Below are 9,154 nucleotides of genomic sequence, written 5' to 3'. Positions count from 1 at the left end.
CAAGCGTCTTTCAATTTCAAATTATTTCTAAGGCACACAAGAGATTTAGATAAAAGGCAACTATCTGAATTTGAACAATCCCTCATACTAGTAGTGGAGTTCCAATCTCCACCCAATATAATGTTACTTATATTATTTCGCAAGAAATACATAATATCTTTACAAAAGAGCTGTTCTCTTTCTTTCTTTTTGCTACTTCCAGCAGGGGCATAGCCATTCAGTAGCTGAATGTGAACATTTGAACAAACACAATTAACACTCAATAAATCACCATTTATATCATTTTCTACATTCAGGACATCCACATTTGATGATTTTCGAATAAAGATAGCAAGTCCTCCTTTATGATATTGTGTATAATTTATCAATATCTTACAAAATTTTTCTATGTACTCTAGTTTCCCTTCAGTTTTTATATTGTGTTCTTGAATAAAAATTATATTTAGTTTGTATAAAAACATTAAACTTATTAATTTGATTTGCTTATTTATACAATTAAGTCCATTGGCATTAACTGTCGCTATATTTAATGTGGATGAAATGAATTTGATAGAAATTAAAGATAAATTCTTTTATACACTAAAATTAACATGGTTTATGCTTCTTTGGACATTTTTCTGTTTCGTTATCTGATGTTGAACTCCTACGATCCACATCCATGCTCTGGGTCTGGTCCTTTTTTAAAGTTATCTTCAGCTTATTGGCTCCATCTGGTTCCGTATACCAGTTTCCTGTTCCTTTGTCGGTGATACAACGATGCTCCTCCTGGGGAATCGATTCTCAGGGCCGCACGCTCGTGTCTTCATAGTGGTTAAGTTTGTTTCCACTAACCATATCTTCATTTGCTGTCAATTCGTCACTTTCCATCGTTACCTGGTGAACTTCCGCCTGGATTGTTGCAGTTTCCATTGCACTGGTTCCTATTTCCTGTGATAATCCATGTTCCTGGGGTTCGTCAATTATTACCTGGTCAATTTCAGCCAAGCAGTTTCCATCATCTTCATTTTCTGATCCGCTCTCGAGAGGTTCTTTCCTTAAATAATCAAAACTTATTTCTGTTTCAACATTCTCTTCTTCCAGACCTGCCTCAGACTGAATAACAGTTTCTCTATCCAAAGTGTCGTCTTTGCCAGATACCGTTGCCGTAGTCTCGCTGTTCTTGTTTGCTTTTGTTTTCATTGAATTCCTCTTCTGATCAGGAACCATGTCAGGGAAATCCTCCTCATTAAACCTAGGTCTCGTACTTTCTAATGGACAATTTTTCACCTCATGCCCAACCTCTTTGCACCTAAAACATGTTCGTTGCTGTCCATTATACAACACAGTTAGTGTGTACCCCATTAATGTGATAGATGAGGGAACGTTTTCTTTTAATCTCATTTTCGCTGTCTGTACTCCTGACAAGTAACCTTTCAATGGCCCTTCAACATACCTGTTACGTCGTATTCCTTCTACTTTTCCATACTTTGATAATACTGAATTTAACACTTCATCTTCAAGTTCAAATGTAGCATTCCTTATAGACACATATGTGACAGAGGAACTTAAATTTACAATTTTTACCTGTCCACATTTCGCAGAGCTTATTTCTTTGTCTTCGAACTGTTTCATAATGTCAGGAAACACTTCCGGTGTCACTTTAACGATAACTCTATTCCTATTCATCATTTGCACGCCTATTATAGTACTAGGATTCAATTTCATGCACGAAAATAACATATCGCTCACAATTTCCATAGATGGGGAAGCAGAGAACTGCAATCCAAAAGAGTCCTTTCTCTTGAATGCCGTTGAACGGTACATCATTTTGCCGAAATTAGTAACAAAATTTCTCAAAAGATGGCACCACCGACGCTAAAAAAACGCGTAGAGGTTCCCCCCTAAGGATGGCTAGGGGGTACCTTAAACACTAGCACTATATTTTGTCTATGGGAGATAATTCTCTCACTGTCTATATATACCACAAATCACTGCATGTTCATAAACCTCTCACCTCATTTCCATTCAGTTAACAACTCAGATTCCAAAGAAAATCGGCAAAAACTTAAGGTGTAGCTCCGACAACACTTTGTTTACTTCGCTCTTCTTCTTCCTCCCAATAATAACTCATGACTATTGAATTTGTGGTTGACCTAACAGCTTCCCAAGGTAAGACCCGAATGCGCTAGGCGATGGCGGGTGGTAACTCCTCAACTGATAGACTTATAGACTACCTGAGGTAAGACCTTGGAGGCTCAGTGAATGGCTGGTGATGAATCTTCCTCTGATAGACATATAGGCTTCCCAACGTAGCCCCGGGTGGACCAGCCAATGGCTCTTGATGACTACTCATCTAGGATACCAATATGCTCTGCTAGGTAGGACCCAGGAGGGACAGGCAATGGCTGCCTATGATCCCTCAGCCTGTAGACCTAACGGCTTCCCAAGGTAGGACAGGGATGGGCCAGGCAATGGCTTTTGGTGACTCCTCTACTAATAGACCTATACGCTACCCAAGATAGGACTTTGATGGGCCAGCCACTGGCTGGTGAGGACTTCTCAGCTAGTAGACCAATAGGCTCCCCAAGGTAGTACCCTAGAGGGACAGGCAATGGCTGCTTAGGACCCTTGAGCCAGTTGACTTAAGAGCTCCCCAAGGTAAGACCTGGATGGGCCCGGCAATTGCTGGTAATGACTCCTCAGCTAGTAGACCAATAGGCTACACAAGGTAGGACCAGGAGGGGCCAGGCAATGGCTGGTGGCGACTCCCCAGCTGATAGACCTATAGGCTTCAAAGGTAGGACCTTGGGTGTCCAGCCAATGGCTTCTAAGCTAGAAGACTAATTTGATACCCTAAGAAGGATCAAGGAGGGCCTGTCAATGGCTGATTAAGTACCCTAAGCCGGTAGACCTAACAGTTTCCCAAGGTCAGACCCGGATGGGCCAGGCAATGGCTGGTGGATACTCCTCATCTGATAGACTTATAGACAACCCAAGGTACGACTGGAATGGGCCAGCCACCGGCTGTTGATAACTCCTCATCTAGTAGACCAATAGGTCCCCAAGGTAGGATCTGGATGGGGCAGACACTGGCTGGTGATGACTTCTCAGCTAGTAGACCAATATGCTTCACAAGGTGGGACCCAGGAGGGCCATGCAAAGGCTGCTTATGACCCCTAACCAGTAGACCTCACTGCTCCCCAAGGTAGGATGCGGATGGGCAAAACAATGGCTGGCGCTGACTCCTCAGCTGATAGACTTATAGGCTACCAAAGATAGGATATGGGAGGGCCAGCCACTGGCTGGTGATGGCTCTTCAGCTGATAGATTTATAGGTTCCCCAAGGTAGGAATCGGATGGGCCAGCCACTGGCTGGCGATGACTCCTCAACTAGTAGACCATTATGCTCCCCAAGGTGGGACCAAAGAGTGCCAGGCAATGGCTGCTTATGACTCCTCAGCCCGTAGACCTAATGACTGCCCAAGGTAGGACCCAGATGGGCGAGGCAATGGCCGGTGGTAACTCCTCAGCTGATAGACTTATAGGCTACACAAAGCAGGAGCTGGATTGGCCAGCTACTGCCTGGTGGTAACTCCTCATCTGGTACACCAGTAAGGAGGATCCATGAGTGCCAGGCAATGGCTGATTATGACCCCTCAGGCGGTAGAGCTGACGACTCTCCAAGGTAGGACCCAGATGGGCCAAGCAATGCTGGTACCTCCTCAGGCAATGACTGGTGGTGACTCCTCAGCTAATACACTTTAAGTCAACCAAAGGTAGGACCTGGGAGGGCCAGGCAATACATGCTTCTGACCCCTCAGCCGATATACTTAATGGCTCCAAAAGGTAGAACCGAGATGGGCCAGGCTATGGCTGATGGTAACTTCTCAGCTGATAGACATGTAGGCTCCCAAAAATAGGACCCATGAGGGCCAGACAATGGCTGCTTATGACCCCTAGCCAGTAGACCTAACAGCTCCACAAGGTAGGACCTAGATGGGCATGGCAATGGCTAATGGTGACTCACCAGCTGATAGACTTATAGGCTACCCAAGGTAGGACCTGGGTGGGCCAGCCACTGGCTGGTGATGATTCTTATGCTAGTAGACCAATAGACTCCCTAAGGTGGGACCCATGAGTGCCAGGCTATGGCTGCATATGACCCTTCAGCTGTTACACCTAACGGCTCACCAAGGTAGGACCTGGATGAGCCAATCAAAGGCTGGTGATGTCTCCTCTGGTTGTAGACTAATAGGGTCCCCAAGTTAGGACCAAAGAGTGCCAGGTAATGGCTGCTTGTGACCCCTCAGCCGGTAGAACTAACGGCTCCCAAAGGTAGGACCCGGATGTGCCATGCAATGGCTGTTGGTGACTCCTCAGCTAATAGACTTATAGGCTATCCAAGGTAGGACGTGGATGTGCCAGCCACTGGCTGGTGGTGAGTCCTAACCTAGTACACCAATAGGGTCCCCAAGGTAAGACCTTTTTGCCAGGCAATGGCCAGTGGTATCTCCTTAGCTGATAAACTTAAAAGTTACCCAAGGTAAGACCTGAGAGGGCCAGTTAATGGCTGGTGATTACTCCTCAGCTGATACACCTATACGCTTCCCAACATAGGACCTGATGGGCCAGCCAATGGCTCTTGATGACTCCTTATTTAGGGGACATATATGCTCCCCTAGGCAGGACCCAGGAGCTGCTTCTCACCCCTTAGCCGGTAGACCTAACATCTCCCCAGGGTAGGACCGGTATAGGCCAGGCAAGGTCTCGTGGTGACTCCTCAGCTGATAGACTTATAGGCTATCCAAGGTAGGACCAGGTTGAGCCTGCCACTGGCTGGGGATAACTCCTCAGCTATTAGACCAATAGGCTCCACAAGGTTGGACCAGGATGGGCCAGCCACTGGCTGGTGATGACTTCTCTGCTGATAGACTTATATGTTACCCAAGGTAGGACTAGGATGGTCCATGCAATGGTTGGCGGTGACTCCTCAGCTGATAGACCTATAACCTTCTCATGGAAAGAACTGGGTGGTCCAGCCAATGGCTCTTGATGTCTCCTCATCTAGTAGACCAATAGGCTCCCCTTTATAGGACTTAGGAGGGCCAGACAATGGTACTTATGATACCACACCTGGTAGACCTAATGGCTGGTGGTGACTCCTCGTCTGATAGACTTATAGGCTACCCATGGTAAGACCTGGATGGGATAGCCACTTGCTGGTGATGACTCATCAGCTAGTAGACCAAAAGGCTCCCCAAGGTGGAACCCAAAAGGGCCAGGCAAGGGCTGCTTATGACCTCTCAGACAGTAAACCCATCTTCTCCCAAAGGTAGGTCCCAGTAGAGCAAGGCAAAGGGAGCTTCTTACCTCTCATTCGGTAGACTTATTGGCTTCCCAGGGTAAAACCCGGATGGACCAGGCAATGGCTGGTGGTGACTCCTCGGCTGATAGACTTATAGGCTACCCATGGTAAGACCTGGATGGGACAGCCACTTGCTGGTGATGTCTCATCAGCTAGTAGACCAAAAGGCTCCCCAAGGTGGGACCCAAAAGGGCCAGGCAAGGGCTGCTTAAGACCTCTCAGACAGTAAACCCATCTTCTCCCAAAGGTAGGTCCCAGTAGAGCAAGGCAAAGGGAGCTTCTTACCTCTCATTTGGTAGACTTATTGGCTTCCCAGGGTAAAACCCGGATGGACCAGGCAATGGCTGGTGGTGACTCCTCGGCTGATAGAATTATAGGCTACCCAAGTTAGGACCTGGATGGGCCAGCCACTGGCAGTTGATAACTTCTCAGCTAGTAGACCAATAGGCTACCAAGGGTTGGACCTTGATGGGCCAGCCACTGGCTGATGATGACTTCTCAGCTAATTGACCAATAGCCTCCCCAATGTAGGACCCAAGAGGGCTGATCAATGGCTGCTTATGACCCCTCAGCCGGTATACCTAACAGCTCCCAAAGGTACGACGTGGATGGACAGGGCAATGGCTGGTGGTAACTCATCAGCTGCTAGAAATATAGGCTACCCATGGTAGGATCTGAAGGGGCCAGTCACTCGCTGGTGATGAGTCCTCAGCTATTAGACCAATAGTCGGTCAAACGAAGGACCAAGGAGTGCCAGGCAATAGATGCTTTTGATCCCTCAGCCGGTAGACCTAACAGCTCCCAAAGGTAGGACCTGATGGGCCAGGTAATGGCCGGTGGTAACTCCTCATCTGATAAACTTATAGGCTCCCAATCGTAGGACCTAATTGGGCCTGGCAGTGGCTGCTTCTTACCCCTCAATCGGTAGACCTAATGGCTTCCCATAGTAAGACACAGAAGGGCCAGACAATGGCTGGTCATGACTCCTCAGATGATAAACCTAAAGGCTTCCAAATGTAGGACCTGGGTGGGCCAGCTGCTGGCTCTTGATGATTCCTCATCTAGGAGAACAATACATTCCCATAGGTAGGACCCAGAAGGGCCAGGCAATAGCTCCTTAAGACTCCTCAGCCAATAGACCTAACGGCTCACCAAGGTAGGACCGGAATGGGCCAGGCAATGGCTGATGGTTACTCCTTTGCTGATAGACTTGTAGGTTACCCAAGGTGAAACTAGGATAGGCCAGGCAATTGCTGGTGGTGACTCCTCATCTGATAAGACTAATAGGCTACCCAAGTTAGGACCTGGATAGGGCAGCCACTGGCAGTTAATAACTCCTCAACTAGTAGAGCAGTAGGCTCCCCAAGATAGGACCTAGATGGGCCTGCCGCTTGCTAGTTAAGACTCCTCAGCTAGGAGACCAATAGGCTCCCCGAGGGGGGACCCAAGAGGGCCAGGCAATGACTGCTTAATACCGCTCAGACGGTAGACATTACGGCTTCCCGAGATAGGACCCAGCTGGGCCAGGCAATGGCCTTTGGTAACTCATCAGCTGATAGATTTAAATGCTTCCAAGGGTAAGACCTAGGAGGGCCAGGCAATGGCTGCTTATGACCCCTCAGCCGGTAGACTTAACGGCTTCCTAAAGGAGGACCCGGATGGGCCAGGCAATGGCTGGTGGTAACTCCTTGGCAGATAGATTTATAGGCTCCCCAACGTAGGACCCAAGATAACAAGGCAATGGCTGCTTCTTACCATTCAGCAGCTACACGTAATGGCTTCCCAGGGCAAGATCCGGATGAGCCAGGCAATGGCTAGTGGTGATCTCTCAGCTGATAGACTTAAAGGCTACCAAAGGTAGGAACTGGATGGGCCAACCACTAGCTGGTGATCAATTCCCAGCTAGTAGACCAATAGGCTTCCAAGATAGGACCCAAGAGGGCCAGATAATGGCTTTTTGTGACCCTCCAGCCAGTAGAACTTACGGCTCCCCAAGGAAGGACCTGGATGGGCCACACAATGGCCAGTGGTGAGTCGTCAGCTTATAGACTTATAGGCTACCTGAGGTAGGACCTGAAAGGGCCAGGCACTACTGGTGATGTCTCCTCACTTAGTAGACCAATAAGCTCACAAAGGTAGGACCTAGGAGAGGCAGGCAACAGCTGGTTATGACCCCTCAGCCGTTAGACTTAACGTCTTCCCATGGTAGGACCTGGATAGGCCAGCCACTGTTTGGTGATGATTCCTCATCTAGTAGACCAATAGGATCATCAAGGTTGAACCCGGATAGGCCAGGCAATGGCTGGTGGTAACTCTTCAGCTGATACACCCAATGTAAGACCTATGAGGGCCATGCAATTGCTGGTGATGCCTCCTCAGCAGGTAGACCTCTAGGCTTTCCAAGGTAGGACCTGGGTGGGCCAAACAATGGCTCTTCATGACTTCTCAGCTAAAAGACCAATAGGCTCCCCTAGGTAAGACCAAGAAAGGGCAGGCAATGGCTGCTTATGACCCCTTAGCCGGTAGACCTATTGGCTCCCCAAGATAGGAATGGGATGGGCCATGCAACTGCTAATGGTAACTCCTCAGCTGATAGATTTATAGGCTACCCAAGGAATGACATTGATGGCCCAGCCACTGGCTGGTGATAACTCCTACACTGAAAGACTTATTGGCCAACCAAGTTAGGACCCGGATGGGCCAGGCAATAGCTGTTGGTAACTCCTCAGCTGATAGACTTATAGATTCCCCAAGGTAAGAGCCAGGACGACCAGGCAATGGCTGCACCTCACCTCTCAGTCGGTAGACCAAACAGCTCCCCAGGGTAGGACCCGGAGGGGCCAGCAACTAGCTGGTGATGACTCCTCAGCTAGTAAACCAAAGGCTCTCCCAGGTAGGACCTGGATGGGCCAGGCAATGGATGATGGTGACTTTTCAGCAGATAGACTTAAGGCTACCCAAGGTATGATCTTGATGGGCCAGCCACTGGTTGGTGATAACTCAATGCTAATAGACTCATACGCTAACCAAGGTAGGACCCGGATGGGCCAGGCAATGGCTGTTGGTAACTCCTCAGCTGATAGCCTTATAGGTTTCCCAAGGTAAGACCCAGGAGGGCCAGGCAATGGCTGCTTCTCACCCCTCAGGAGATAGACCTAACAGCTCCCCAAGGTAGGACCCGGATGGGCCAGCCACTGGCTGGTGATGACTCCTCAGCTAGTAGACCAATAGGCTCCCCAAAGTAGGGCGTGCATGGGCCAGGCAATGGCTGGTAATGACTTCTCAGCAGATGGATCTATAGACTACCCAAGGTAGGACACAAATGGGCCAGGCAATGGCTGTTTCTCACCCCTCAACCGGTTGACCTAACGGCTTCCTAAGGTAAGTCCCGGATGGATCAGGCAATGGTGGTAACTCCTCAGCTGATAGACTTATACGCTACACGAGGTAGGACCTGGATGGGCTAGCCAATGGCTCTTGATGACTCCTTATCTAGGGCACCAATATGCTCCCATTAGGAAGACCCATGAGGGCTACGCAATGGCAGCTTATGACTTCTCAGCCGGTAGACCTAACACCTCCCCAAGGTAGGACCTGATGGGTTGGGCAATGGCTGGTGCTAGCTCCTCAACTGATAGACTTATAGGCTCCCCAAGGTAGGTCCCAGAAGTGCCAGGCAATTGCTACTTATGACCCCTCAGGTAGTAGACCTAATAGCTTCCTAAGGTAGGACCCAGTTGGGCCAGGCAATTGCTGGTGGTAACTCCTCAGCTGATAGACTTATAGGCTCCCCAAGGTAGGTCCCATGAA

The sequence above is a fragment of the Palaemon carinicauda genome, chromosome 5, assembly GCF_036898095.1.
Source record: "Palaemon carinicauda isolate YSFRI2023 chromosome 5, ASM3689809v2, whole genome shotgun sequence".
NCBI lineage: Eukaryota > Metazoa > Arthropoda > Malacostraca > Decapoda > Palaemonidae > Palaemon > Palaemon carinicauda.
Note: the sequence above shows the minus strand (reverse complement) of the source record.